The sequence below is a fragment of the Taudactylus pleione genome, unplaced genomic scaffold (genome assembly GCF_031769625.1).
Source record: "Taudactylus pleione unplaced genomic scaffold, aTauple2 ptg000070l, whole genome shotgun sequence".
NCBI classification, from domain to species: domain Eukaryota; kingdom Metazoa; phylum Chordata; class Amphibia; order Anura; family Myobatrachidae; genus Taudactylus; species Taudactylus pleione.
In genome coordinates, this window is record NW_028284472.1 from 17,412,337 (window position 1) to 17,439,742 (window position 27,406).

Below are 27,406 nucleotides of genomic sequence, written 5' to 3' on the forward strand. Positions count from 1 at the left end.
ACTGGAAAGTCCCTTTCAAAGTTAGATCACAAGTTACAATGTAATTTCAGATTCCTTAAAACCAGTAATTGGTGTTTTGAAAACACTTTTGTCTCTGCTCAACTAGCCTTGCTCAGATTGAGGGGTATGTATTCTAAAACATCATAAAAAATGTCTCCATACAGTCCTTAATTGTGTACCACAAATTATGTCACTAAATCCGCATACTTAAAATAGGACTTGCACCAAATATCAGCAAGAGGAAGACTCAGATATAGCTGTTTTTGCATTTGGGAGAACTATTGTAAATATCTGACACTCCTTTGCCACTCTATGTATTCTACAAGTGCTACAGTCGAACCAAGCAAATAAACTGCAAGGAGCGCTGTGGTGCAATGGATAGCATGTTAGACTTCTAGTTGGTTGTAGTTATTCAAAAGTTGTGGGCTCGAGTCCCACCAGATTCATTCTTTAGTTTTAATTGCAAATATTTAGGATTTACATTCAACTTTTCATAACAATATGATTGGAGATTGGAGATCCATATACTACATAAACAATATAATGATCGGTTTTTGACTGGAAAGTCCCTTTTAAAGTTAGATCACAAGTTACAATGTAATTTCAGATTCCTTTAAACCAGTAATTGGTGTTTTGAAAACACTTTTGTCTCTACTCAACTAGCCTTGCTTAGATTGAGTGGTATGTATTCTAAAACATCATAAAAAAATGTCTCCCTACAGTCCTTAATTGTGTACCACAAATTATGTCTCTAAATCCGCATACTTAAAATAGGACTTGCACCAAATATCAGCAAGAGGAAGACTCAGATATAGCTGTTTTTGCATTTGGGAGAACTATTGTAAATATCTGACACTCCTTTGCCACTCTATGTATTCTACAAGTGCTACAGTCGAACCAAGTGCTAAAACCGCCACGGGCTCTGTGGCGCAATGGATAGCGCAGTGGACTTCTAGTTGGTTGTAGTTATTCAAAGGTTGTGGGTTCGAGTCCCACCAGAGTCGTTCTTCAGTGTTAAATGCAAAAATTTAAGATTTACTTTCAACTTTTCATAACAATATGATTGGAGATTGAACATCCGAATACTACATAAACAATATAATGATCGGTTGTTGACTGGAAAGTCCCTTTCAAAGTTAGATCACAAGTTACAATGTAATTTCAGATTCCTTTAAACCAGTAATTGGTGTTTTGAAAACACTTTTGTCTCTACTCAACTAGCCTTGCTTAGATTGAGTGGTATGTATTCTAAAACATCTTAAAAAAATGTCTCCCTACAGTCCTTAATTGTGTACCACAAATTATGCCACTAATTCCGCATACTTAAAATAGGACTTGCACCAAATATCAGCAAGAGGAAGACTCAGATATAGCTGTTTTTGCATTTGGGAGAACTATTGTAAATATCTGACACTCCTTTGCCACTCTATGTATTCTACAAGTGCTACAGTCGAACCAAGCACATAAACTGCCAGGAGCGCTGTGGTGCAATGGATAGCACGTTAGACTTCTAGTTGGTTGTAGTTATTTCAAAGTTGTGGGCTCGAGTCCCACCGGATTCATTCTTTAGTTTTAATTGCAAATATTTAGGATTTACATTCAACTTTTCATAACAATATGATTGGAGATTGGAGATCCATATACTACATAAACAATATAATGATCGGTTTTTGACTGGAAAGTCCCTTTTAAAGTTAGATCACAAGTTACAATGTAATTTCAGATTCCTTTAAACCAGTAATTGGTGTTTTGAAAACACTTTTGTCTCTACTCAGCTAGCCTTGCTTAGATTGAGTGGTATGTATTCTAAAACATCATAAAAAAATGTCTCCCTACAGTCCTTAATTGTGTACCACAAATTATGTCACTAAATCCGCATACTTAAAATAGGACTTGCACCATATATCAGCAAGAGGAAGACTCAGATATAGCTGTTTTTGCATTTCAGAGAGCTGATTTCTTCTCGTATCTTAATAATAACAGTTTTGGGCTTGAATTTATCTCAACTTTTAGCAAGAACATGATAGTTTATTTGGAAATCTTCTTTTTCAATAAAACCATACAAACAAGCACCCACACGAAAGACATCAGTGGAAACAATACCTTGTTATATACCAGTAATCATCACACGAAATGGATTCAGAATATCCCAAAAGGACAATTTAGTAGATTAAAAAGGAATTGTTCACAACATGACATCTTTTTACAACAAAGTGAAACAATGAAAAACAAGTTCTTGAAAAAAGGATATGATGAACAGAAATTACAAGAGGCCTTAGAAGAGATATCGCTTAAAGAGAGGAAGGATACACTTTTATATAAAGAACGCAATACAAAGGAGGATTTCGATATAGCCTTTGTCACACAATTTAATAGTCAACATCATGTAATTGAATCTATATTGAATAAGCATTGGCATATATTGCTTCTGGACAATAAATTGAAATCAGTCATTCCAACAAAACCAAAAATTATTTACAAAAAAGCATGCAACCTCAAGCATCAATTGGTGAAAAGTCATACTCATTTAAATAATGGAGCCAACTTTGGGAACAAAAAGAAAGGTCATTTTTTCTGTTTGAACTGTTTACCATGCAAAACTTTAAGAAAACAATCGACACAACCATTAACTGGATTCAAATCAAATGTATCAAATAAGAGTTACAAAATTATGGATACTATCACTTGTGATACAGAAGCAGTAATTTATTTACTTGAATGTCCCTGTGGATTCCAATATATTGGTCAGACAAAAAGAAAACTAAAAATAAGAATTGCTGAGCATATTTTCAACATCAAGAAAGGTTTACAGACACATAGCGTGTCCAAACACTTTCTAGACCATCACAACCGAAATCCCTCTGGTTTGTCATTTATGGGCATACAGAAAATCTGCCCTAACTGGAGAGGAGGTGACATTTCAAAAGAATTGAGAAAAAAGGAAACAAAATGGATTTTCTGGATGCAAACCTTGCAACCTGCATGTTTAAATATGGATATAGAGATAAATGCTTTCCTTTAAATACCTATTAATCAATTAATTCTATACATTGCTTAAATTTCTCTAATTTTTACATCACTTTTTATAATATAATACCATTCTCATAATAAAAACACAAAAACGCAATACCTTAATTTTTATTTATTTCTAAAAGGAAATTATACCTAATTATACCTAATTATAGAATTAGGTTTTTAATTGAATCAATTAAATCTTTCAATAAAATGGAGCACACAGGATGGAACGCTATCCTAGAAAAAGGGCCAGGAGCCTGAAACGCGTTGGTTTTAGCGCACATCTGACACACAGCAGAGACATAGTGACGTCATCACACTGCACCTTTGCAGCATCGGGCCGTTTACACGGACGAAGAAGACGATCACCCCGTGCAGGGAACCAGCCGGACGGAGCGGAAGCCGTTAAAGGTAGGCAGATATAGGGAGAGACAGTTAGTTTTTCACGTCTGACTCCAGTATCACACCGCACTGCAAGGCATGTTATCGGAACCCTGATGTCAATTATGGACTTTCCTAAATATTAAAAAAGGGTTTTAAACATCTTTTACTAATCCCCTTTTTTTTTTACAGGTATTGCGTTACATTCATACATGTTTATTCACAAGCGCTCTTTATTTGTTACATATTGAAATTATTTTATTAGGAGCTGCTTTCAAAATAACATCCATATCGCAGAATATATATTTTTTTATCATACCTATTATTTATTGTTTCTGCTGCTGCCACAATGGATAGTTATATTACACATACAAGGCGGAATAATTTAGGTAATGTTTTCACTTTAAATAAACAAATACCAGAACCTAAAATTGATAGTGAACGTTTTTATGATCAATTTCTACTGTTAGAGAAAAATTACACTTCCGAGATTAAACAATGGTGGGAAGTGACTACTTTAAAAAAATATATAGAATTGGGTTTAATCCCTAGGGGCTTAAGGATACAAAAAAATCCTACTGTTGAACCCACAACTCCTGATTTTTTTCTGAAATGGAATAGCATTTTAGATAATTGCTCTAGAGAGCTGATTACATTAATTATTCAAGATAGAAGTCAATCCTTAGAATGTATTAATGAAAACATTAAGAAAGTGGAAAAGAAATTTGAACCACTGGTGAACATGAAAGAATATATAGATTTAATGCAAATGACTAATGTTAAAATGGAAGAATTAGAAGAATCTATTGTGAATCAAAAACAGAAAAAATTCCACAGAGACCATATGGAGAAACAACATATTGTTGATAATGAAAGAAGGAATTTTAGGAAATCCTCACAGATTAAACCAAAAACAACATTGGCAGGTTTTCAGCCACAAAACACTTCATTCAAACCTCACCGCTCAACTAATTATTATAATAAGAAACAAAACAAGACATTTCCCAGAAGGGATATTCATAAAGAACCACTAATAAAGAATCGGCCACCAACACCTTTGCAAAGAAAAATTTATCACCCTTACAATCCAAGGAATTTTGAATATAGGAATACTACAACATATTTGACAAACAAACAATCATTTAATCAGGGAAAAGAGTCAGCAAGAACAGAAGAAAACTTGAAATATCATAACCTCATTAGTAATATAGAAGCAAGAGAAAACAGAAATATTACAACAACAGCACCAAGATACGGCAAAAGAGCAACACCACTGGAGGAGGAAGATGATTACACTGATGAAGATTTTTTAGATCTCCTCTGGGAAACAAAGAAACCACCAGAATTGACTCCCACAATAGCAAAAAAACAACGAACGGAACTTTCTCCAAAAGAAGGGGTGTCCGGGGTGGAAAAAGAAAGAAGAACGTTACAGTAAATGCCATTACGGAAACAGAAGATGATAACATATACAATCTTAGTAAGAGACAGTTGTCGAAACATCAAATCTCTGTATTAAATAAAGGATTAAAATTTGCCCCTCACTCCACCATAGATCAATTTAATGTGTACATTGATACACACAAGTTTATAAGAAAACTATGTATCAAGAAGTTTTTTGCTGAAAAGACACCAAATGAAGAAAATACAACATTGGAACAAAAATATATTCACAGCAATTTTAAACCTCCGTCAAAATTTTTTCCGTCTCATGTTAAAGGCCCTCATATTGAAAGCTTTCAAAAATTGGTTGAGAATGACATCAGAAAATTAACGGGTAAGGAAAAAAAGAAATTTAACATAACCATTGAGGAGAAGGAGGCACTTAGAGAATTGAAAGAAGATGACTCCATTGTCCTGAAGCCAGCGGATAAGGGCGGTGGACTTGTCATTATGGACAAAGAAAAGTATGAAGCAGAGGTGTTGAACCTCTTATCGGACACGGAGACATATGAAATACTACAAGGAGACCCAACACAGAGGTATCAGAAGGAATTGAAAGAACTTTTAGAGGAGGGTCTTCAAATAGGTATTCTATCAAAAAAGGAGTATGAATTTCTGTTTATAGAATTCCCTATGGTTCCAACCTTTTATCAATTACCCAAATTGCATAAGGATCCAGTTAACCCTCCCGGACGCCCGATAGTATCGGGAATAGGATCTTTATCCTCCAATGTCTCCAAATATGTAGACTCTTTTCTCAAAACCATAGTACAACAACAAAGAAGTTACTTGAAGGATACACTTAATATTCTACAACATCTGGAAAACATTAAATGGCAAAGTCATTTCATAATGTGCACGAGTGATGTTCGCTCACTGTATACCTGTATAGACCACAACCTGGGATGTGATGCGACGAGATTTTTTCTTTCGAACTGTTCGAATTTACACAATGCACAGATTAATTTCATCATGGACTGTATTCAATTCATTTTGCATCAAAACTATTTCTGGAATGGAGGTCATTACTACAACCAAGTAAAAGGAACTGCGATGGGTTCGTGTTTCGCACCCAGCTACGCCAACCTCTTTGTGGCAAAATGGGAGGAGCAATACATTTGGCAGAATAACCCCTATCAGAAAAACATCATATCTTGGAAACGATATATAGATGACTTATTTTTCATCTGGGATGGCCCTGATGATCTCTTAGCTGATTTCTTCTCGTATCTTAATAATAACAGTTTTGGGCTTGAATTTATCTCAACTTTTAGCAAGAACATGATAGTTTATTTGGATTTGGAAATCTTCATTTTCAATAACACCATACAAACAAGAACCCACACGAAAGACATCAGTGGAAACAATACCTTGTTATATACCAGTTATCATCACACGAAATGGATTCAGAATATCCCAAAAGGACAATTTAGTAGATTAAAAAGGAATTGTTCACAACATGACATCTTTTTACAACAAAGTGAAACAATGAAAAACAAGTTCTTGAAAAAAGGATATGATGAACAGAAATTACAAGAGGCCTTAGAAGAGATATCGCTTAAAGAGAGGAAGGATACACTTTTATATAAAGAACGCAATACAAAGGAGGATTTCAATATAGCCTTTGTCACACAATTTAATAGTCAACATCATGTAATTGAATCTATATTGAATAAGCATTGGCATATATTGCTTCTGGACAATAAATTGAAATCAGTCATTCCAACAAAACCAAAAATTATTTACAAAAAAGCATGCAACCTCAAGCATCAATTGGTGAAAAGTCATACTCATTTAAATAATGGAGCCAACTTTGGGAACAAAAAGAAAGGTCATTTTTTCTGTTTGAACTGTTTACCATGCAAAACTTTAAGAAAACAATCGACACAACCATTAACTGGATTCAAATCAAATGTATCAAATAAGAGTTACAAAATTATGGATACTATCACTTGTGATACAGAAGCAGTAATTTATTTACTTGAATGTCCCTGTGGATTCCAATATATTGGTCAGACAAAAAGAAAACTAAAAATAAGAATTGCTGAGCATATTTTCAACATCAAGAAAGGTTTACAGACACATAGCGTGTCCAAACACTTTCTAGACCATCACAACCGAAATCCCTCTGGTTTGTCATTTATGGGCATACAGAAAATCTGCCCTAACTGGAGAGGAGGTGACATTTCAAAAGAATTGAGAAAAAAGGAAACAAAATGGATTTTCTGGATGCAAACCTTGCAACCTGCAGGTTTAAATATGGATATAGAGATAAATGCTTCCTTTAAATACCTATTAATCAATTAATTCTATACATTGCTTAAATTTCTCTAATTTTTACATCACTTTTTATAATATAATACCATTCTCATAATAAAAACACAAAAACGCAATACCTTAATTTTTATTTATTTCTAAAAGGAAATTATACCTAATTATACCTAATTATAGAATTAGGTTTTTAATTGAATCAATTAAATCTTTCAATAAAATGGAGCACACAGGATGGAACGCTATCCTTGAAAAAGGGCCAGGAGCCTGAAACGCGTTGGTTTTAGCGCACATCTGACACACAGCAGAGACATAGTGACGTCATCACACTGCACCTTTGCAGCATCGGGCCGTTTACACGGACGAAGAAGACGATCACCCCGTGCAGGGAACCAGCCGGACGGAGCGGAAGCCGTTAAAGGTAGGCAGATATAGGGAGAGACAGTTAGTTTTTCACGTCTGACTCCAGTATCACACCGCACTGCAAGGCATGTTATCGGAACCCTGATGTCAATTATGGACTTTCCTAAATATTAAAAAAGGGTTTTAAACATCTTTTACTAATCCCCTTTTTTTTTTTTTTTTTTTTTTACAGGTATTGCGTTACATTCATACATGTTTATTCACAAGCGCTCTTTATTTGTTACATATTAAAGTTAGATCACAAGTTACAATGTAATTTCAGATTCCTTTAAACCAGTAATTGGTGTTTTGAAAACACTTTTGTCTCTACTCAACTAGCCTTGCTTAGATTGAGTGGTATGTATTCTAAAACTTAATAAAAAAATCTCTCCCTACAGTCCTTAATTGTGTACCACAAATTATGTCACTAAATCCGCATACTTAAAATAGGACTTGCACCATATATCAGCAAGAGGAAGACTCAGATATAGCTGTTTTTGCATTTGGGAGAACTATTGTAAATATCTGACACTCCTGTGGCGCAATGGATAGCGCATTGGACTTCTAGTTGGTTGAAGTTATTCAAAGGTTGTGGGTTTGAGTCCCCCCAGAGTCGTTCTTCAGTTTTAAATGCAAATATTTAAGATTTACATTCAACTTTTCATAACAATATGATTGGAGATTGGACATCCTTATACTACATAAACAATATAATGATTGGTTGTTGACTGGAAAGTCCCTTTCAAAGTTAGATCACAAGTTACAATGTAATTTCAGATTCTTTTAAACCTGTAATTCGTGTTTTGAAAACACTTTTGTCTCAGCTCAACTAGCCTTGCTCAGAATGAGGGGTATGTATTCTAAAACATCATAAAAAATGTCTCCCTACAGTCCTTAATTGTGTACCACAAATTATGTCACTAAATCCGCATACTTAAAATAGGACTTGCACCAAATATCAGCAAGAGGAAGACTCGGATATAGCTGTTTTTGCATTTCAGAGAACTATTGTAAATATCTGACACTCCTTTGCCACTCTATGTATTCTACAAGTGCTACAGTCGAACCAAGCACTAAATCTGCCAGGGACTCTGTGGCGCAATGGATAGCGCGTTGGACTTCTAGTTGGTTGTAGTTATTCAAAGGTTGTGGGTTTGAGTCCCACCAGAGTCGTTCTTCAGTTTTAAATGCAAATATTTAAGATTTACATTCAACTTTTCATAACAATATGATTGGAGATTGGAGATCCATATACTACATAAACAATATAATGATCGGTTGTTGACTGGAAAGTCCCTTTCAAAGTTAGATTACAAGTTATAATGTGATTTCAAATTCCTTTAAACCAGTAATTGGTGTTTTGAAAACACTTTTGTCTCAGCTCAACTAGCCTTGCTCAGAATGAGGGGTATGTATTCTAAAACATCATAAAAAATGTCTCCCTACAGTCCTTAATTGTGTACCACAAATTATGTCACTAAATCCGCATACTTAAAATAGGACTTGCACCAAATATCAGCAAGAGGAAGACTCAGATATAGCTGTTTTTGCATTTCAGAGAACTATTGTAAATATCTGACACTCCTTTCCACTCTATGTATTCTACAAGTGCTACAGTCGAACCAAGCGCTAAAACAGCCAGGGGCTCTTTGGCACAATGGATAGCGCATTGGACTTCTAGTTGGTTGTAGTTATTCAAAGGTTGTGGATTCGAGTCCCGCCAGAGTCGTTCTTCAGTTTTAAATGCAAATATTTAAGATTTACATTCAACTTTTCATAACAATATGATTGGAGATTGGACATCCTTATACTACATAAACAATATAATGATCCGTTTTTGACTGGAAAGTCCCTTTCAAAGTTAGATCACAAGTTACAATGTAATTTCAAATTCCTTAAAACCAGTAATTGGTGTTTTGAAAACACTTTTGTCTCTGCTCAACTAGCCTTGCTCAGATTGAGGGGTATGTATTCTAAAACATCATAAAAAATGTCTCCATACAGTCCTTAATTGTGTACCACAAATGATGTCACTAAATCCGCATACTTAAAATAGGACTTGCACCAAATATCAGCAAGAGGAAGACTCAGATATAGCTGTTTTTGCATTTGGGAGAACTATTGTAAATATCTGACACTCCTTTGCCACTCTATGTATTCTACAAGTGCTACAGTCGAACCAAGTGCTAAAACCACCAGGGGCTCTGTGGTGCAATGGATAGCGCATTGGACTTCTAGTTGGTTGAAGTTATTCAAAGGTTGTGGGTTCGAGTCCCCCCAGAGTCGTTGTTCAGTTTTAAATGCAAATATTTAAGATTTACATTCAACTTTTCATAACAATATGATTGGAGATTGGAGATCCTTATACTACATAAACAATATAATGATCGGTTGTTGACTGGAAAGTCCCTTTCAAAGTTAGATCACAAGCTACAATGTAATTTCAGATTCCTTTAAACCTGTAATTCGTGTTTTGAAAACACTTTTGTCTCAGCTCAACTAGCCTTGCTCAGAATGAGGGGTATGTATTCTAAAACATCATAAAAAATGTCTCCCTACAGTCCTTAATTGTGTACCACAAATTATGTCACTAAATCTGCATACTTAAAATAGGACTTGCACCAAATATCAGCAAGAGGAAGACTCGGATATAGCTGTTTTTGCATTTCAGAGAACTATTGTAAATATCTGACACTCCTTTGCCACTCTATGTATTCTACAAGTGCTACAGTCGAACCAAGCGCTAAAACCGCCAGGGGCTCTGTGGCGCAATGGATAGCGCGTTGGACTTCTAGTTGGTTGTAGTTATTCAAAGGTTGTGGGTTCGAGTCCCACCAGAGTCGTTCTTCAGTTTTAAATGCAAATATTTAAGATTTACATTCAACTTTTCATAACAATATGATTGGAGATTGGAGATCCTTATACTACATAAACAATATAATGATCGGTTGTTGACTGGAATGTCCCTTTCAAAGTTAGATTAAAAGTTATAATGTGATTTCAGATTCCTTTAAACCAGTAATTGGTGTTATGAAAACACTTTTGTCTCAGCTCTACTAGCCTTGCTCAGAATGAGGGGTATGTATTCTAAAACATCATAAAAAATGTCTCCATACAGTCCTTAATTGTGTACCACAAATTATGTCACTAAATCCGCATACTTAAAATAGGACTTGCACCAAATATCAGCAAGAGGAAGACTCAGATATAGCTGTTTTTGCATTTGGGAGAACTATTGTAAATATCTGACACTCCTTTGCCACTCTATGTATTCTACAAGTGCTACAGTCGAACCAAGCGCTAAAACCGCCAGGGGCTCTGTGGCACAATGGATAGCGCATTGGACTTCTAGTTGGTTGTAGTTATTCAAAGGTTGTGGGTTCGAGTCCCACCAGAGTCGTTCTTCAGTTTTAAATGCAAATATTTAAGATTTACATTCAACTTTTCATAAAAATATGATTGGAGATTGGACATCCTTATACTACATAAACAATATAATGATCGGTTGTTGACTGGAAAGTCCCTTTCAAAGTTAGATCACAAGTTACAAAGTAATTTCAGATTCCTTTAAACCAGTAATTGGTGTTTTGAAAACACTTTTGTCTCTACTCAACTAGCCTTGCTTAGATTGAGTGGTATGTATTCTAAAACATCATAAAAAATGTCTCCCTACAGTCCTTATTTGTGTACCACAAATTATGTCACTAATTCCGCATACTTAAAGTAGGACTTGCACCATATATCAGCAAGAGGAAGACTCAGATATAGCTGTTTTTGCATTTGGGAGAACTATTGTAAATATCTGACACTCCTTTGCCACTCTATGTATTCTACAAGTGCTACAGTCGAACCAAGCGCTAAAACCGCCAGGGGCTCTGTGGCACAATGGATAGCGCATTGGACTTCTAGTTGGTTGAAGTTATTCAAAGGTTGTAAGTTCGAGTCCCCCCAGAGTTGTTCTTCAGTTTTAAATGGAAATATTTAAGATTTACATTCAACTTTTCATAACAATATGATTGGAGATTGGACATCCTTATACTACATAAACAATATAATGATTGGTTGTTGACTGGAAAGTCCCTTTCAAAGTTAGATCACAAGTTACAATGTAATTTCAGATTCTTTTAAACCTGTAATTCGTGTTTTGAAAACACTTTTGTCTCAGCTCAACTAGCCTTGCTCAGATTGAGGGGTATGTATTCTAAAACATCATAAAAAATGTCTCCCTACAGTCCTTAATTGTGTACCACAAATTATGTCGCTAAATCCGCATACTTAAAATAGGACTTGCACCAAATATCAGCAAGAGGAAGACTCAGATATAGCTGTTTTTGCATTTGGGAGAACTATTGTAAATATCTGACACTCCTTTGCCACTCTATGTATTCTACAAGTGCTACAGTCGAACCAAGCACATAAACTGCCAGGAGCGCTGTGGTGCAATGGATAGCACGTTAGACTTCTAGTTGGTTGTAGTTATTCAAAACTTGTGGGCTCGAGTCCCACCAGATTCATTCTTTAGTTTTAATTGCAAATATTTAGTATTTACATTCAACTTTTCATAACAATATGATTGGAGATTGGAGATCCATATACTACATAAACAATATAATGATCGGTTTTTGACTGGAAAGTCCCTTTTAAAGTTAGATCACAAGTTACAATGTAATTTCAGATTCCTTTAAACCAGTAATTGGTGTTTTGAAAACACTTTTGTCTCTACTCAACTAGCCTGGCTTAGATTGAGTGGTATGTATTCTAAAACATCATAAAAAAATGTCTCCCTACAGTCCTTAATTGTGTACCACAAATTATGTCACTAAATCTGCATACTTAAAATAGGACTTGCAACAAATATCAGCAAGAGGAAGACTCGGATATAGCTGTTTTTGCATTTGGGAGAACTATTGTAAATATCTGACACTCCTTTGCCACTCTATGTATTCTATAAGTGCTACAGTCGAAACAAGTGCTAAAACAACCAGGGGCTCTGTGGCGCAATGGATAGCGCATTGGACTTCTAGTTGGTTGAAGTTATTCTAAAGGTTCAGTGGCGCAATGCATAGCGCATTGGACTTCTAGTTGGTTGAAGTTATTCAAAGGTTGTGTGTTCGAGTCCCCCCAGAGTCGTTCTTCAGTTTTAAATGCAAATATTTAAGATTTACATTCAACTTTTCATAACAATATGATTGGAGATTGGACATCCTTATACTACATAAACAATATAATGATTGGTTGTTGACTGGAAAGTCCCTTTCAAAGTTAGATCACAAGTTACAATGTAATTTCAGATTCTTTTAAACCTGTAATTCGTGTTTTGAAAACACTTTTGTCTCAGCTCAACTAGCCTTGCTCAGAATGAGGGGTATGTATTCTAAAACATCATAAAAAATGTCTCCCTACAGTCCTTAATTGTGTACCACAAATTATGTCACTAAATCCGCATACTTAAAATAGGACTTGCACCAAATATCAGCAAGAGGAAGACTCGGATATAGCTGTTTTTGCATTTCAGAGAACTATTGTAAATATCTGACACTCCTTTGCCACTCTATGTATTCTACAAGTGCTACAGTCGAACCAAGCACATAAACTGCCAGGAGCGCTGTGGTGCAATGGATAGCGCGTTGGACTTCTAGTTGGTTGTAGTTATTCAAAGGTTGTGGGTTCGAGTCCCATCCGAGTCGTTCTTCAGTTTTAAATGCAAATATTTAAGATTTACATTCAATTTTTCATAACAATATGATTGGAGATTGGAGATCCATATACTACATAAACAATATAATGATCGGTTTTTGACTGGAAAGTCCCTTTTAAAGTTAGATCACAAGTTACAATGTAATTTCAGATTCCTTTAAACCAGTAATTGGTGTTTTGAAAACACTTTTGTCTCTACTCAACTAGCCTTGCTTAGATTGAGTGGTATGTATTCTAAAACATCATAAAAAAATGTCTCCCTACAGTCCTTAATTGTGTACCACAAATTATGTCACTAAATCTGCATACTTAAAATAGGACTTGCACCAAATATCAGCAAGAGGAAGACTCGGATATAGCTGTTTTTGCATTTCAGAGAACTATTGTAAATATCTGACACTCCTTTGCCACTCTATGTATTCTACAAGTGCTACAGTCGAACCAAGCGCTAAATCTGCCAGGGACTCTGTGGCGCAATGGATAGCGCCTTGGACTTCTAGTTGGTTGTAGTTATTCAAAGGTTGTGGGTTCGAGTCCCACCAGAGTCGTTCTTCAGTTTTAAATGCAAATATTTAAGATTTACATTCAACTTTTCATAACAATATGATTGGAGATTGGACATCCTTATACTACATAAACAATATAATGATCCGTTTTTGACTGGAAAGTCCCTTCCAAAGTTAGATCACAAGTTACAATGTAATTTCAGATTCCTTAAAACCAGTAATTGGTGTTTTGAAAACACTTTTGTCTCAGCTCAACTAGCCTTGCTCAGAATGAGGGGTATGTATTCTAAAACATCATAAAAAATGTCTCCCTACAGTCCTTAATTGTGTACCACAAATTATGTCACTAAATCCGCATACTTAAAATAGGACTTGCACCAAATATCAGCAAGAGGAAGACTCAGATATAGCTGTTTTTGCATTTCAGAGAACTATTGTAAATATCTGACACTCCTTTCCACTCTATGTATTCTACAAGTGCTACAGTCGAACCAAGCGCTAAAACAGCCAGGGGCTCTTTGGCACAATGGATAGCGCATTGGACTTCTAGTTGGTTGTAGTTATTCAAAGGTTGTGGATTCGAGTCCCGCCAGAGTCATTCTTCAGTTTTAAATGCAAATATTTAAGATTTACATTCAACTTTTCATAACAATATGATTGGAGATTGGACATCCTTATACTACATAAACAATATAATGATTGGTTGTTGACTGGAAAGTCCCTTTCAAAGTTAGATCACAAGTTACAATGTAATTTCAAATTCCTTAAAACCAGTAATTGGTGTTTTGAAAACACTTTTGTCTCAGCTCAACTAGCCTTGCTCAGAATGAGGGGTATGTATTCTAAAACATCATAAAAAATGTCTCCCTACAGTCCTTAATTGTGTACCACAAATTATGTCACTAAATCCGCATACTTAAAATAGGACTTGCACCAAATATCAGCAAGAGGAAGACTCGGATATAGCTGTTTTTGCATTTCAGAGAACTATTGTAAATATCTGACACTCCTTTGCCACTCTATGTATTCTACAAGTGCTACAGTCGAACCAAGCACATAAACTGCCAGGAGCGCTGTGGTGCAATGGATAGCGCGTTGGACTTCTAGTTGGTTGTAGTTATTCAAAGGTTGTGGGTTCGAGTCCCATCCGAGTCGTTCTTCAGTTTTAAATGCAAATATTTAAGATTTACATTCAATTTTTCATAACAATATGATTGGAGATTGGAGATCCATATACTACATAAACAATATAATGATCGGTTTTTGACTGGAAAGTCCCTTTTAAAGTTAGATCACAAGTTACAATGTAATTTCAGATTCCTTTAAACCAGTAATTGGTGTTTTGAAAACACTTTTGTCTCTACTCAACTAGCCTTGCTTAGATTGAGTGGTATGTATTCTAAAACATCATAAAAAAATGTCTCCCTACAGTCCTTAATTGTGTACCACAAATTATGTCACTAAATCTGCATACTTAAAATAGGACTTGCACCAAATATCAGCAAGAGGAAGACTCGGATATAGCTGTTTTTGCATTTCAGAGAACTATTGTAAATATCTGACACTCCTTTGCCACTCTATGTATTCTACAAGTGCTACAGTCGAACCAAGCGCTAAATCTGCCAGGGACTCTGTGGCGCAATGGATAGCGCGTTGGAATTCTAGTTGGTTGTAGTTATTCAAAGGTTGTGGGTTCGAGTCCCACCAGAGTCGTTCTTCAGTTTTAAATGCAAATATTTAAGATTTACATTCAACTTTTCATAACAATATGATTGGAGATTGGACATCCTTATACTACATAAACAATATAATGATCCGTTTTTGACTGGAAAGTCCCTTTCAAAGTTAGATCACAAGTTACAATGTAATTTCAGATTCCTTAAAACCAGTAATTGGTGTTTTGAAAACACTTTTGTCTCAGCTCAACTAGCCTTGCTCAGAATGAGGGGTATGTATTCTAAAACATCATAAAAAATGTCTCCCTACAGTCCTTAATTGTGTACCACAAATTATGTCACTAAATCCGCATACTTAAAATAGGACTTGCACCAAATATCAGCAAGAGGAAGACTCAGATATAGCTGTTTTTGCATTTCAGAGAACTATTGTAAATATCTGACACTCCTTTCCACTCTATGTATTCTACAAGTGCTACAGTCGAACCAAGCGCTAAAACAGCCAGGGGCTCTTTGGCACAATGGATAGCGCATTGGACTTCTAGTTGGTTGTAGTTATTCAAAGGTTGTGGATTCGAGTCCCGCCAGAGTCGTTCTTCAGTTTTAAATGCAAATATTTAAGATTTACATTCAACTTTTCATAACAATATGATTGGAGATTGGACATCCTTATACTACATAAACAATATAATGATCCGTTTTTGACTGGAAAGTCCCTTTCAAAGTTAGATCACAAGTTACAATGTAATTTCAAATTCCTTAAAACCAGTAATTGGTGTTTTGAAAACACTTTTGTCTCTGCTCAACTAGCCTTGCTCAGATTGAGGGGTATGTATTCTAAAACATCATAAAAAATGTCTCCATACAGTCCTTAATTGTGTACCACAAATGATGTCACTAAATCCGCATACTTAAAATAGGACTTGCACCAAATATCAGCAAGAGGAAGACTCAGATATAGCTGTTTTTGCATTTGGGAGAACTATTGTAAATATCTGACACTCCTTTGCCACTCTATGTATTCTACAAGTGCTACAGTCGAACCAAGCACAAAAACTGCCAGGAGCGCTGTGGTGCAATGGATAGCACGTTAGACTTCTAGTTGGTTGTAGTTATTCAAAAGTTGTGGGCTCGAGTCCCACCAGATTCATTCTTTAGTTTTAATTGCAAATATTTAGGATTTACATTCAACTTTTCATAACAATATTATTGGAGATTGGACATCCTTATACTACGTAAACAATATAATGATCGGTTGTTGACTGGAAAGTCCCTTTCAAAGTTAGATCACAAGTTACAATGAAATTTCAGATTCCTTTAAACCAGTAATTGGTGTTTTGAAAACACTTTTGTCTCTACTCAACTAGCCTTGCTTAGATTGAGTGGTATGTATTCTAAAACATCATAAAAAAATGTCTCCCTACAGTCCTTATTTGTGTACCACAAATTATGTCACTAATTCCGCATACTTAAAGTAGGACTTGCACCATATATCAGCAAGAGGAAGACTTAGATATAGCTGTTTTTGCATTTGGGAGAACTATTGTAAATATCTGACACTCCTTTGCCACTCTATGTATTCTACAAGTGCTACAGTCGAACCAAGTGCTAAAACCACCAGGGGCTCTGTGGCGCAATGGATAGCGCATTGGACTTCTAGTTGGTTGAAGTTATTCAAAGGTTGTGGGTTCGAGTCCCACCAGAGTCGTTCTTCAGTTTTAAAAGCAAATATTTAAGATTTACATTCAACTTTTCATAACAATATGATTGGAGATTGGAGATCCTTATACTACATAAACAATATAATGATCGGTTGTTGACTGGAAAGTCCCTTTCAAAGTTAGATTACAAGTTATAATGTGATTTCAGATTCCTTTAAACCAGTAATTGGTGTTTTGAAAACACTTTTGTCTCAGCTCAACTAGCCTTGCTCAGAATGAGGGGTATGTATTCTAAAACATCATAAAAAATGTCTCCCTACAGTCATTAATTGTGTACCACAAATTATGTCACTAAATCTGCATACTTAAAATAGGACTTGCACCAAATATCAGCAAGAGGAAGACTCAGATATAGCTGTTTTTGCATTTGGGAGAACTATTGTAAATATCTGACACTCCTTTGCCACTCTATGTATTCTACAACTGCTACAGTCGAACCAAGCGCTAAAACCGCCAGGGGCTCTGTGGCACAATGGATAGCACATTGGACTTCTAGTTGGTTGTAGTTATTCAAAGGTTGTGGGTTCGAGTCCCACCAGAGTCATTCTTCAGTTTTAAATGCAAATATTTAAGATTTACATTCAACTTTTCATAACAATATGATTGGAGATTGGACATCCTTATCCTACATAAACAATATAATGATCCGTTTTTGACTGGAAAGTCCCTTTCAAAGTTAGATCACAAGTTACAATGTAATTTCAGATTCATTAAAACCAGTAATTGGTGTTTTGAAAACACTTTTGTCTCTGCTCAACTAGCCTTGCTCAGATTGAGGGGTATGTATTCTAAAACATCATAAAAAATGTCTCCCTACAGTCCTTAATTGTGTACCACAAATTATGTCACTAAATCCGCATACTTAAAATAGGACTTGCACCAAATATCAGCAAGAGGAAGACTCAGATATAGCTGTTTTTGCATTTGGGAGAACTATTGTAAATATCTGACACTCCTTTGCCACTCTATGTATTCTTCAAGTGCTACAGTCGAAACAAGTGCTAAAACAACCAGGGGCTCTGTGGCGCAATGGATAGCGCATTGGACTTCTAGTTGGTTGTAGTTATTCAAAGGTTGTGGGTTCAAGTCCCACCAGAGTCGTTCTTCAGTATTAAATGCAAATATTTAAGATTTACATTCAACTTTTCATAACAATATGATTGGAGATTGGAGATACATATACTACATAAACAATATAATGATCGGTTTTTGACTGGAAAGTCCATTTTAAAGTTAGATCACAAGTTACAATGTAATTTCAGATTCCTTTAAACCTGTAATTCATGTTTTGAAAACACTTTTGTCTCAGCTCAACTAGCCTTGCTCAGATTGAGGGGTATGTATTCTAAAACATCATAAAAAATGTCTCCCTACAGTCCTTAATTGTGTACCACAAATTATGTCGCTAAATCCGCATACTTAAAATAGGACTTGCACCAAATATCAGCAAGAGGAAGACTCAGATATAGCTGTTTTTGCATTTGGGAGAACTATTGTAAATATCTGACACTCCTTTGCCACTCTATGTATTCTACAAGTGCTACAGTCGAACAAAGCGCTAAAACCGCCAGGGGCTCTGTGGCACAATGGATAGCGCATTGGACTTCTAGTTGGTTGTAGTTATTCAAAGGTTGTGGGTTCAAGTCCCACCAGAGTCGCTCTTCAGTTTTAAATGCAAATATTTAAGATTTACATTCAACTTTTCATAACAATATGATTGGAGATTGGACATCCTTATACTACATAAACAATATAATGATCGGTTTTTGACTGGAAAGTCCCTTTCAAAGTTAGATTACAAGTTATAATGTGATTTCAGATTCCTTTAAACCAGTAATTGGTGTTTTGAAAACACTTTTGTCTCAGCTCAACTAGCCTTGCTCAGAATGAGGGGTATGTATTCTAAAACATCATAAAAAATGTCTCCCTACAGTCCTTAATTGTGTACCACAAATTATGTCACTAAATCCGCATACTTAAAATAGGACTTGCACCAAATATCAGCAAGAGGAAGACTCGGATATAGCTGTTTTTGCATTTCAGAGAACTATTGTAAATATCTGACACTCCTTTGCCACTCTATGTATTCTACAAGTGCTACAGTCGAACCAAGCACTAAATCTGCCAGGGACTCAGTGGCGCAATGGATAGCGCGTTGGACTTCTAGTTGGTTGTAGTTATTCAAAGGTTGTGGGTTCGAGTCCCACCAGAGTCGTTCTTCAGTTTTAAATGCAAATATTTAAGATTTACATTCAACTTTTCATAACAATATGATTGGAGATTGGAGATCCATATACTACATAAACAATATAATGATCGGTTGTTGACTGGAAAGTCCCTTTCAAAGTTAGATTACAAGTTATAATGTGATTTCAGATTCCTTTAAACCAGTAATTGGTGTTTTGAAAACACTTTTGTCTCAGCTCAACTAGCCTTGCTCAGAATGAGGGGTATGTATTCTAAAACATCATAAAAAATGTCTCCCTACAGTCCTTAATTGTGTACCACAAATTATGTCACTAAATCCGCATACTTAAAATAGGACTTGCACCAAATATCAGCAAGAGGAAGACTCAGATATAGCTGTTTTTGCATTTCAGAGAACTATTGTAAATATCTGAGACTCCTTTCCACTCTATGTATTCTACAAGTGCTACAGTCGAACCAAGCGCTAAAACAGCCAGGGGCTCTTTGGCACAATGGATAGCGCATTGGACTTCTAGTTGGTTGTAGTTATTCAAAGGTTGTGGATTCGAGTCCCGCCAGAGTCGTTCTTCAGTTTTAAATGCAAATATTTAAGATTTACATTCAACTTTTCATAACAATATGATTGGAGATTGGACATCCTTATACTACATAAACAATATAATGATCCGTTTTTGACTGGAAAGTCCCTTTCAAAGTTAGATCACAAGTTACAATGTAATTTCAAATTCCTTAAAACCAGTAATTGGTGTTTTGAAAACACTTTTGTCTCTGCTCAACTAGCCTTGCTCAGATTGAGGGGTATGTATTCTAAAACATCATAAAAAATGTCTCCATACAGTCCTTAATTGTGTACCACAAATGATGTCACTAAATCCGCATACTTAAAATAGGACTTGCACCAAATATCAGCAAGAGGAAGACTCAGATATAGCTGTTTTTGCATTTGGGAGAACTATTGTAAATATCTGACACTCCTTTGCCACTCTATGTATTCTACAAGTGCTACAGTCGAACCAAGTGCTAAAACCACCAGGGGCTCTGTGGTGCAATGGATAGCGCATTGGACTTCTAGTTGGTTGAAGTTATTCAAAGGTTGTGGGTTCGAGTCCCCCCAGAGTCGTTGTTCAGTTTTAAATGCAAATATTTAAGATTTACATTCAACTTTTCATAACAATATGATTGGAGATTGGAGATCCTTATACTACATAAACAATATAATGATCGGTTGTTGACTGGAAAGTCCCTTTCAAAGTTAGATCACAAGCTACAATGTAATTTCAGATTCCTTTAAACCTGTAATTCGTGTTTTGAAAACACTTTTGTCTCAGCTCAACTAGCCTTGCTCAGAATGAGGGGTATGTATTCTAAAACATCATAAAAAATGTCTCCCTACAGTCCTTAATTGTGTACCACAAATTATGTCACTAAATCTGCATACTTAAAATAGGACTTGCACCAAATATCAGCAAGAGGAAGACTCGGATATAGCTGTTTTTGCATTTCAGAGAACTATTGTAAATATCTGACACTCCTTTGCCACTCTATGTATTCTACAAGTGCTACAGTCGAACCAAGCGCTAAAACCGCCAGGGGCTCTGTGGCGCAATGGATAGCGCGTTGGACTTCTAGTTGGTTGTAGTTATTCAAAGGTTGTGGGTTCGAGTCCCACCAGAGTCATTCTTCAGTTTTAAATGCAAATATTTAAGATTTACATTCAACTTTTCATAACAATATGATTGGAGATTGGAGATCCTTATACTACATAAACAATATAATGATCGGTTGTTGACTGGAATGTCCCTTTCAAAGTTAGATTACAAGTTATAATGTGATTTCAGATTCCTTTAAACCAGTAATTGGTGTTATGAAAACACTTTTGTCTCAGCTCAACTAGCCTTGCTCAGAATGAGGGGTATGTATTCTAAAACATCATAAAAAATGTCTCCATACAGTCCTTAATTGTGTACCACAAATTATGTCACTAAATCCGCATACTTAAAATAGGACTTGCACCAAATATCAGCAAGAGGAAGACTCAGATATAGCTGTTTTTGCATTTGGGAGAACTATTGTAAATATCTGACACTCCTTTGCCACTCTATGTATTCTACAAGTGCTACAGTCGAACCAAGCGCTAAAACCGCCAGGGGCTCTGTGGCACAATGGATAGCGCATTGGACTTCTAGTTGGTTGTAGTTATTCAAAGGTTGTGGGTTCGAGTCCCACCAGAGTCGTTCTTCAGTTTTAAATGCAAATATTTAAGATTTACATTCAACTTTTCATAACAATATGATTGGAGATTGGACATCCTTATACTACATAAACAATATAATGATCGGTTGTTGACTGGAAAGTCCCTTTCAAAGTTAGATCACAAGTTACAAAGTAATTTCAGATTCCTTTAAACCAGTAATTGGTGTTTTGAAAACACTTTTGTCTCTACTCAACTAGCCTTGCTTAGATTGAGTGGTATGTATTCTAAAACATCATAAAAAAATGTCTCCCTACAGTCCTTTTTTGTGTACCACAAATTATGTCACTAATTCCGCATACTTAAAGTAGGACTTGCACCATATATCAGCAAGAGGAAGACTCAGATATAGCTGTTTTTGCATTTGGGAGAACTATTGTAAATATCTGACACTCCTTTGCCACTCTATGTATTCTACAAGTGCTACAGTCGAACCAAGCGCTAAAACCGCCAGGGGCTCTGTGGCACAATGGATAGCGCATTGGACTTCTAGTTGGTTGAAGTTATTCAAAGGTTGTAAGTTCGAGTCCCCCCAGAGTTGTTCTTCAGTTTTAAATGGAAATATTTAAGATTTACATTCAACTTTTCATAACAATATGATTGGAGATTGGACATCCTTATACTACATAAACAATATAATGATTGGTTGTTGACTGGAAAGTCCCTTTCAAAGTTAGATCACAAGTTACAATGTAATTTCAGATTCTTTTAAACCTGTAATTCGTGTTTTGAAAACACTTTTGTCTCAGCTCAACTAGCCTTGCTCAGAATGAGGGGTATGTATTCTAAAACATCATAAAAAATGTCTCCCTACAGTCCTTAATTGTGTACCACAAATTATGTCACTAAATCTGCATACTTAAAATAGGACTTGCACCAAATATCAGCAAGAGGAAGACTCAGATATAGCTGTTTTTGCATTTGGGAGAACTATTGTAAATATCTGACACTCCTTTGCCACTCTATGTATTCTACAAGTGCTACAGTTGAACCAAGCACATAAACTGCCAGGAGCGCTGTGGTGCAATGGATAGCACGTTAGACTTCTAGTTGGTTGTAGTTATTCAAAACTTGTGGGCTCGAGTCCCACCAGATTCATTCTTTAGTTTTAATTGCAAATATTTAGTATTTACATTCAACTTTTCATAACAATATGATTGGAGATTGGAGATCCATATACTACATAAACAATATAATGATCGGTTTTTGACTGGAAAGTCCCTTTTAAAGTTAGATCACAAGTTACAATGTAATTTCAGATTCCTTTAAACCAGTAATTGGTGTTTTGAAAACACTTTTGTCTCTACTCAACTAGCCTGGCTTAGATTGAGTGGTATGTATTCTAAAACATCATAAAAAAATGTCTCCCTACAGTCCTTAATTGTGTACCACAAATTATGTCACTAAATCTGCATACTTAAAATAGGACTTGCACCAAATATCAGCAAGAGGAAGACTCAGATATAGCTGTTTTTGCATTTGGGAGAACTATTGTAAATATCTGACACTCCTTTGCCACTCTATGTATTCTATAAGTGCTACAGTCGAAACAAGTGCTAAAACAACCAGGGGCTCTGTGGCGCAATGGATAGCGCATTGGACTTCTAGTTGGTTGAAGTTATTCAAAGGTTCTGTGGCGCAATGGATAGCGCATTGGACTTCTAGTTGGTTGAAGTTATTCAAAGGTTGTGGGTTCGAGTCCCCCCAGAGTCGTTCTTCAGTTTAAATGCAAATATTTAAGATTTACATTCAACTTTTCATAACAATATGATTGGAGATTGGACATCCTTATACTACATAAACAATATAATGATTGGTTGTTGACTGGAAAGTCCCTTTCAAAGTTAGATCACAAGTTACAATGTAATTTCAGATTCCTTTAAACCAGTAATTGGTGTTTTGAAAACACTTTTGTCTCTACTCAACTAGCCTTGCTTAGATTGAGTGGTATGTATTCTAAAACATCATAAAAAAATGTCTCCCTACAGTCCTTAATTGTGTACCACAAATTATGTCACTAAATCTGCATACTTAAAATAGGACTTGCACCAAATATCAGCAAGAGGAAGACTCGGATATAGCTGTTTTTGCATTTCAGAGAACTATTGTAAATATCTGACACTCCTTTGCCACTCTATGTATTCTACAAGTGCTACAGTCGAACCAAGCACTAAATCTGCCAGGGACTCTGTGGCGCAATGGATAGCGCGTTGGACTTCTAGTTGGTTGTAGTTATTCAAAGGTTGTGGGTTCGAGTCCCACCAGAGTCGTTCTTCAGTTTTAAATGCAAATATTTAAGATTTACATTCAACTTTTCATAACAATATGATTGGAGATTGGACATCCTTATACTACATAAACAATATAATGATCCGTTTTTGACTGGAAAGTCCCTTTCAAAGTTAGATCACAAGTTACAATGTAATTTCAGATTCCTTAAAACCAGTAATTGGTGTTTTGAAAACACTTTTGTCTCAGCTCAACTAGCCTTGCTCAGAATGAGGGGTATGTATTCTAAAACATCATAAAAAATGTCTCCCTACAGTCCTTAATTGTGTACCACAAATTATGTCACTAAATCCGCATACTTAAAATAGGACTTGCACCAAATATCAGCAAGAGGAAGACTCAGATATAGCTGTTTTTGCATTTCAGAGAACTATTGTAAATATCTGACACTCCTTTCCACTCTATGTATTCTACAAGTGCTACAGTCGAACCAAGCGCTAAAACAGCCAGGGGCTCTTTGGCACAATGGATAGCGCATTGGACTTCTAGTTGGTTGTAGTTATTCAAAGGTTGTGGATTCGAGTCCCGCCAGAGTCGTTCTTCAGTTTTAAATGCAAATATTTAAGATTTACATTCAACTTTTCATAACAATATGATTGGAGATTGGACATCCTTATACTACATAAACAATATAATGATCCGTTTTTGACTGGAAAGTCCCTTTCAAAGTTAGATCACAAGTTACAATGTAATTTCAAATTCCTTAAAACCAGTAATTGGTGTTTTGAAAACACTTTTGTCTCTGCTCAACTAGCCTTGCTCAGATTGAGGGGTATGTATTCTAAAACATCATAAAAAATGTCTCCATACAGTCCTTAATTGTGTACCACAAATGATGTCACTAAATCCGCATACTTAAAATAGGACTTGCACCAAATATCAGCAAGAGGAAGACTCAGATATAGCTGTTTTTGCATTTGGGAGAACTATTGTAAATATCTGACACTCCTTTGCCACTCTATGTATTCTACAAGTGCTACAGTCGAACCAAGCACAAAAACTGCCAGGAGCGCTGTGGTGCAATGGATAGCACGTTAGACTTCTAGTTGGTTGTAGTTATTCAAAAGTTGTGGGCTCGAGTCCCACCAGATTCATTCTTTAGTTTTAATTGCAAATATTTAGGATTTACATTCAACTTTTCATAACAATATTATTGGAGATTGGACATCCTTATACTACGTAAACAATATAATGATCGGTTGTTGACTGGAAAGTCCCTTTCAAAGTTAGATCACAAGTTACAATGAAATTTCAGATTCCTTTAAACCAGTAATTGGTGTTTTGAAAACACTTTTGTCTCTACTCAACTAGCCTTGCTTAGATTGAGTGGTATGTATTCTAAAACATCATAAAAAAATGTCTCCCTACAGTCCTTATTTGTGTACCACAAATTATGTCACTAATTCCGCATACTTAAAGTAGGACTTGCACCATATATCAGCAAGAGGAAGACTTAGATATAGCTGTTTTTGCATTTGGGAGAACTATTGTAAATATCTGACACTCCTTTGCCACTCTATGTATTCTACAAGTGCTACAGTCGAACCAAGTGCTAAAACCACCAGGGGCTCTGTGGCGCAATGGATAGCGCATTGGACTTCTAGTTGGTTGAAGTTATTCAAAGGTTGTGGGTTCGAGTCCCACCAGAGTCGTTCTTCAGTTTTAAAAGCAAATATTTAAGATTTACATTCAACTTTTCATAACAATATGATTGGAGATTGGAGATCCTTATACTACATAAACAATATAATGATCGGTTGTTGACTGGAAAGTCCCTTTCAAAGTTAGATTACAAGTTATAATGTGATTTCAGATTCCTTTAAACCAGTAATTGGTGTTTTGAAAACACTTTTGTCTCAGCTCAACTAGCCTTGCTCAGAATGAGGGGTATGTATTCTAAAACATCATAAAAAATGTCTCCCTACAGTCATTAATTGTGTACCACAAATTATGTCACTAAATCTGCATACTTAAAATAGGACTTGCACCAAATATCAGCAAGAGGAAGACTCAGATATAGCTGTTTTTGCATTTGGGAGAACTATTGTAAATATCTGACACTCCTTTGCCACTCTATGTATTCTACAACTGCTACAGTCGAACCAAGCGCTAAAACCGCCAGGGGCTCTGTGGCACAATGGATAGCACATTGGACTTCTAGTTGGTTGTAGTTATTCAAAGGTTGTGGGTTCGAGTCCCACCAGAGTCATTCTTCAGTTTTAAATGCAAATATTTAAGATTTACATTCAACTTTTCATAACAATATGATTGGAGATTGGACATCCTTATCCTACATAAACAATATAATGATCCGTTTTTGACTGGAAAGTCCCTTTCAAAGTTAGATCACAAGTTACAATGTAATTTCAGATTCATTAAAACCAGTAATTGGTGTTTTGAAAACACTTTTGTCTCTGCTCAACTAGCCTTGCTCAGATTGAGGGGTATGTATTCTAAAACATCATAAAAAATGTCTCCCTACAGTCCTTAATTGTGTACCACAAATTATGTCACTAAATCCGCATACTTAAAATAGGACTTGCACCAAATATCAGCAAGAGGAAGACTCAGATATAGCTGTTTTTGCATTTGGGAGAACTATTGTAAATATCTGACACTCCTTTGCCACTCTATGTATTCTTCAAGTGCTACAGTCGAAACAAGTGCTAAAACAACCAGGGGTTCTGTGGCGCAATGGATAGCGCATTGGACTTCTAGTTGGTTGTAGTTATTCAAAGGTTGTGGGTTCAAGTCCCACCAGAGTCGTTCTTCAGTATTAAATGCAAATATTTAAGATTTACATTCAACTTTTCATAACAATATGATTGGAGATTGGAGATACATATACTACATAAACAATATAATGATCGGTTTTTGACTGGAAAGTCCATTTTAAAGTTAGATCACAAGTTACAATGTAATTTCAGATTCCTTTAAACCTGTAATTCATGTTTTGAAAACACTTTTGTCTCAGCTCAACTAGCCTTGCTCAGATTGAGGGGTATGTATTCTAAAACATCATAAAAAATGTCTCCCTACAGTCCTTAATTGTGTACCACAAATTATGTCGCTAAATCCGCATACTTAAAATAGGACTTGCACCAAATATCAGCAAGAGGAAGACTCAGATATAGCTGTTTTTGCATTTGGGAGAACTATTGTAAATATCTGACACTCCTTTGCCACTCTATGTATTCTACAAGTGCTACAGTCGAACAAAGCGCTAAAACCGCCAGGGGCTCTGTGGCACAATGTATAGCGCATTGGACTTCTAGTTGGTTGTAGTTATTCAAAGGTTGTGGGTTCAAGTCCCACCAGAGTCGCTCTTCAGTTTTAAATGCAAATATTTAAGATTTACATTCAACTTTTCATAACAATATGATTGGAGATTGGACATCCTTATACTACATAAACAATATAATGATCGGTTTTTGACTGGAAAGTCCCTTTCAAAGTTAGATTACAAGTTATAATGTGATTTCAGATTCCTTTAAACCAGTAATTGGTGTTTTGAAAACACTTTTGTCTCAGCTCAACTAGCCTTGC

The 27,406-nt window shown here is 35.7% G+C and overlaps 21 non-coding genes across 21 annotated transcripts; all 21 read left to right on the top strand.

Annotated features, from left to right (window-relative positions):
- Positions 1-918: 918 nt before the first annotated feature.
- Positions 919-1,004, top strand: TRNAR-UCU (transfer RNA arginine (anticodon UCU)). Its single transcript is given in 2 exon segments — positions 919-955; positions 969-1,004. It is a non-coding gene; the product is annotated as a tRNA-Arg (tRNA).
- Positions 1,005-8,599: 7,595 nt separating this feature from the next.
- On the top strand, positions 8,600-8,685 carry TRNAR-UCU (transfer RNA arginine (anticodon UCU)). Its single transcript is given in 2 exon segments — positions 8,600-8,636; positions 8,650-8,685. It is a non-coding gene; the product is annotated as a tRNA-Arg (tRNA).
- Positions 8,686-9,712: 1,027 nt separating this feature from the next.
- TRNAR-UCU (transfer RNA arginine (anticodon UCU)) lies at positions 9,713-9,798 on the top strand. The gene is given in 2 exon segments: positions 9,713-9,749; positions 9,763-9,798. It is a non-coding gene; the product is annotated as a tRNA-Arg (tRNA).
- Positions 9,799-10,269: 471 nt separating this feature from the next.
- TRNAR-UCU (transfer RNA arginine (anticodon UCU)) lies at positions 10,270-10,355 on the top strand. Its single transcript is given in 2 exon segments — positions 10,270-10,306; positions 10,320-10,355. It is a non-coding gene; the product is annotated as a tRNA-Arg (tRNA).
- Positions 10,356-10,826: 471 nt separating this feature from the next.
- TRNAR-UCU (transfer RNA arginine (anticodon UCU)) lies at positions 10,827-10,912 on the top strand. The gene is given in 2 exon segments: positions 10,827-10,863; positions 10,877-10,912. It is a non-coding gene; the product is annotated as a tRNA-Arg (tRNA).
- A 2,759-nt stretch (positions 10,913-13,671) lies between these two features.
- Positions 13,672-13,757, top strand: TRNAR-UCU (transfer RNA arginine (anticodon UCU)). The gene is given in 2 exon segments: positions 13,672-13,708; positions 13,722-13,757. It is a non-coding gene; the product is annotated as a tRNA-Arg (tRNA).
- A 1,585-nt stretch (positions 13,758-15,342) lies between these two features.
- Positions 15,343-15,428, top strand: TRNAR-UCU (transfer RNA arginine (anticodon UCU)). Its single transcript is given in 2 exon segments — positions 15,343-15,379; positions 15,393-15,428. It is a non-coding gene; the product is annotated as a tRNA-Arg (tRNA).
- A 1,585-nt stretch (positions 15,429-17,013) lies between these two features.
- On the top strand, positions 17,014-17,099 carry TRNAR-UCU (transfer RNA arginine (anticodon UCU)). The gene is given in 2 exon segments: positions 17,014-17,050; positions 17,064-17,099. It is a non-coding gene; the product is annotated as a tRNA-Arg (tRNA).
- Positions 17,100-17,570: 471 nt separating this feature from the next.
- TRNAR-UCU (transfer RNA arginine (anticodon UCU)) lies at positions 17,571-17,656 on the top strand. Its single transcript is given in 2 exon segments — positions 17,571-17,607; positions 17,621-17,656. It is a non-coding gene; the product is annotated as a tRNA-Arg (tRNA).
- Positions 17,657-18,127: 471 nt separating this feature from the next.
- On the top strand, positions 18,128-18,213 carry TRNAR-UCU (transfer RNA arginine (anticodon UCU)). Its single transcript is given in 2 exon segments — positions 18,128-18,164; positions 18,178-18,213. It is a non-coding gene; the product is annotated as a tRNA-Arg (tRNA).
- A 471-nt stretch (positions 18,214-18,684) lies between these two features.
- On the top strand, positions 18,685-18,770 carry TRNAR-UCU (transfer RNA arginine (anticodon UCU)). The gene is given in 2 exon segments: positions 18,685-18,721; positions 18,735-18,770. It is a non-coding gene; the product is annotated as a tRNA-Arg (tRNA).
- A 471-nt stretch (positions 18,771-19,241) lies between these two features.
- TRNAR-UCU (transfer RNA arginine (anticodon UCU)) lies at positions 19,242-19,327 on the top strand. The gene is given in 2 exon segments: positions 19,242-19,278; positions 19,292-19,327. It is a non-coding gene; the product is annotated as a tRNA-Arg (tRNA).
- A 1,027-nt stretch (positions 19,328-20,354) lies between these two features.
- TRNAR-UCU (transfer RNA arginine (anticodon UCU)) lies at positions 20,355-20,440 on the top strand. The gene is given in 2 exon segments: positions 20,355-20,391; positions 20,405-20,440. It is a non-coding gene; the product is annotated as a tRNA-Arg (tRNA).
- A 471-nt stretch (positions 20,441-20,911) lies between these two features.
- Positions 20,912-20,997, top strand: TRNAR-UCU (transfer RNA arginine (anticodon UCU)). Its single transcript is given in 2 exon segments — positions 20,912-20,948; positions 20,962-20,997. It is a non-coding gene; the product is annotated as a tRNA-Arg (tRNA).
- A 471-nt stretch (positions 20,998-21,468) lies between these two features.
- On the top strand, positions 21,469-21,554 carry TRNAR-UCU (transfer RNA arginine (anticodon UCU)). The gene is given in 2 exon segments: positions 21,469-21,505; positions 21,519-21,554. It is a non-coding gene; the product is annotated as a tRNA-Arg (tRNA).
- A 1,587-nt stretch (positions 21,555-23,141) lies between these two features.
- TRNAR-UCU (transfer RNA arginine (anticodon UCU)) lies at positions 23,142-23,284 on the top strand. The gene is made up of 2 exons: positions 23,142-23,178; positions 23,249-23,284. It is a non-coding gene; the product is annotated as a tRNA-Arg (tRNA).
- A 471-nt stretch (positions 23,285-23,755) lies between these two features.
- TRNAR-UCU (transfer RNA arginine (anticodon UCU)) lies at positions 23,756-23,841 on the top strand. Its single transcript is given in 2 exon segments — positions 23,756-23,792; positions 23,806-23,841. It is a non-coding gene; the product is annotated as a tRNA-Arg (tRNA).
- Positions 23,842-25,426: 1,585 nt separating this feature from the next.
- Positions 25,427-25,512, top strand: TRNAR-UCU (transfer RNA arginine (anticodon UCU)). Its single transcript is given in 2 exon segments — positions 25,427-25,463; positions 25,477-25,512. It is a non-coding gene; the product is annotated as a tRNA-Arg (tRNA).
- A 471-nt stretch (positions 25,513-25,983) lies between these two features.
- On the top strand, positions 25,984-26,069 carry TRNAR-UCU (transfer RNA arginine (anticodon UCU)). The gene is given in 2 exon segments: positions 25,984-26,020; positions 26,034-26,069. It is a non-coding gene; the product is annotated as a tRNA-Arg (tRNA).
- Positions 26,070-26,540: 471 nt separating this feature from the next.
- On the top strand, positions 26,541-26,626 carry TRNAR-UCU (transfer RNA arginine (anticodon UCU)). The gene is given in 2 exon segments: positions 26,541-26,577; positions 26,591-26,626. It is a non-coding gene; the product is annotated as a tRNA-Arg (tRNA).
- Positions 26,627-27,097: 471 nt separating this feature from the next.
- TRNAR-UCU (transfer RNA arginine (anticodon UCU)) lies at positions 27,098-27,183 on the top strand. The gene is given in 2 exon segments: positions 27,098-27,134; positions 27,148-27,183. It is a non-coding gene; the product is annotated as a tRNA-Arg (tRNA).
- The last annotated feature ends 223 nt before the right edge of the window (positions 27,184-27,406 follow it).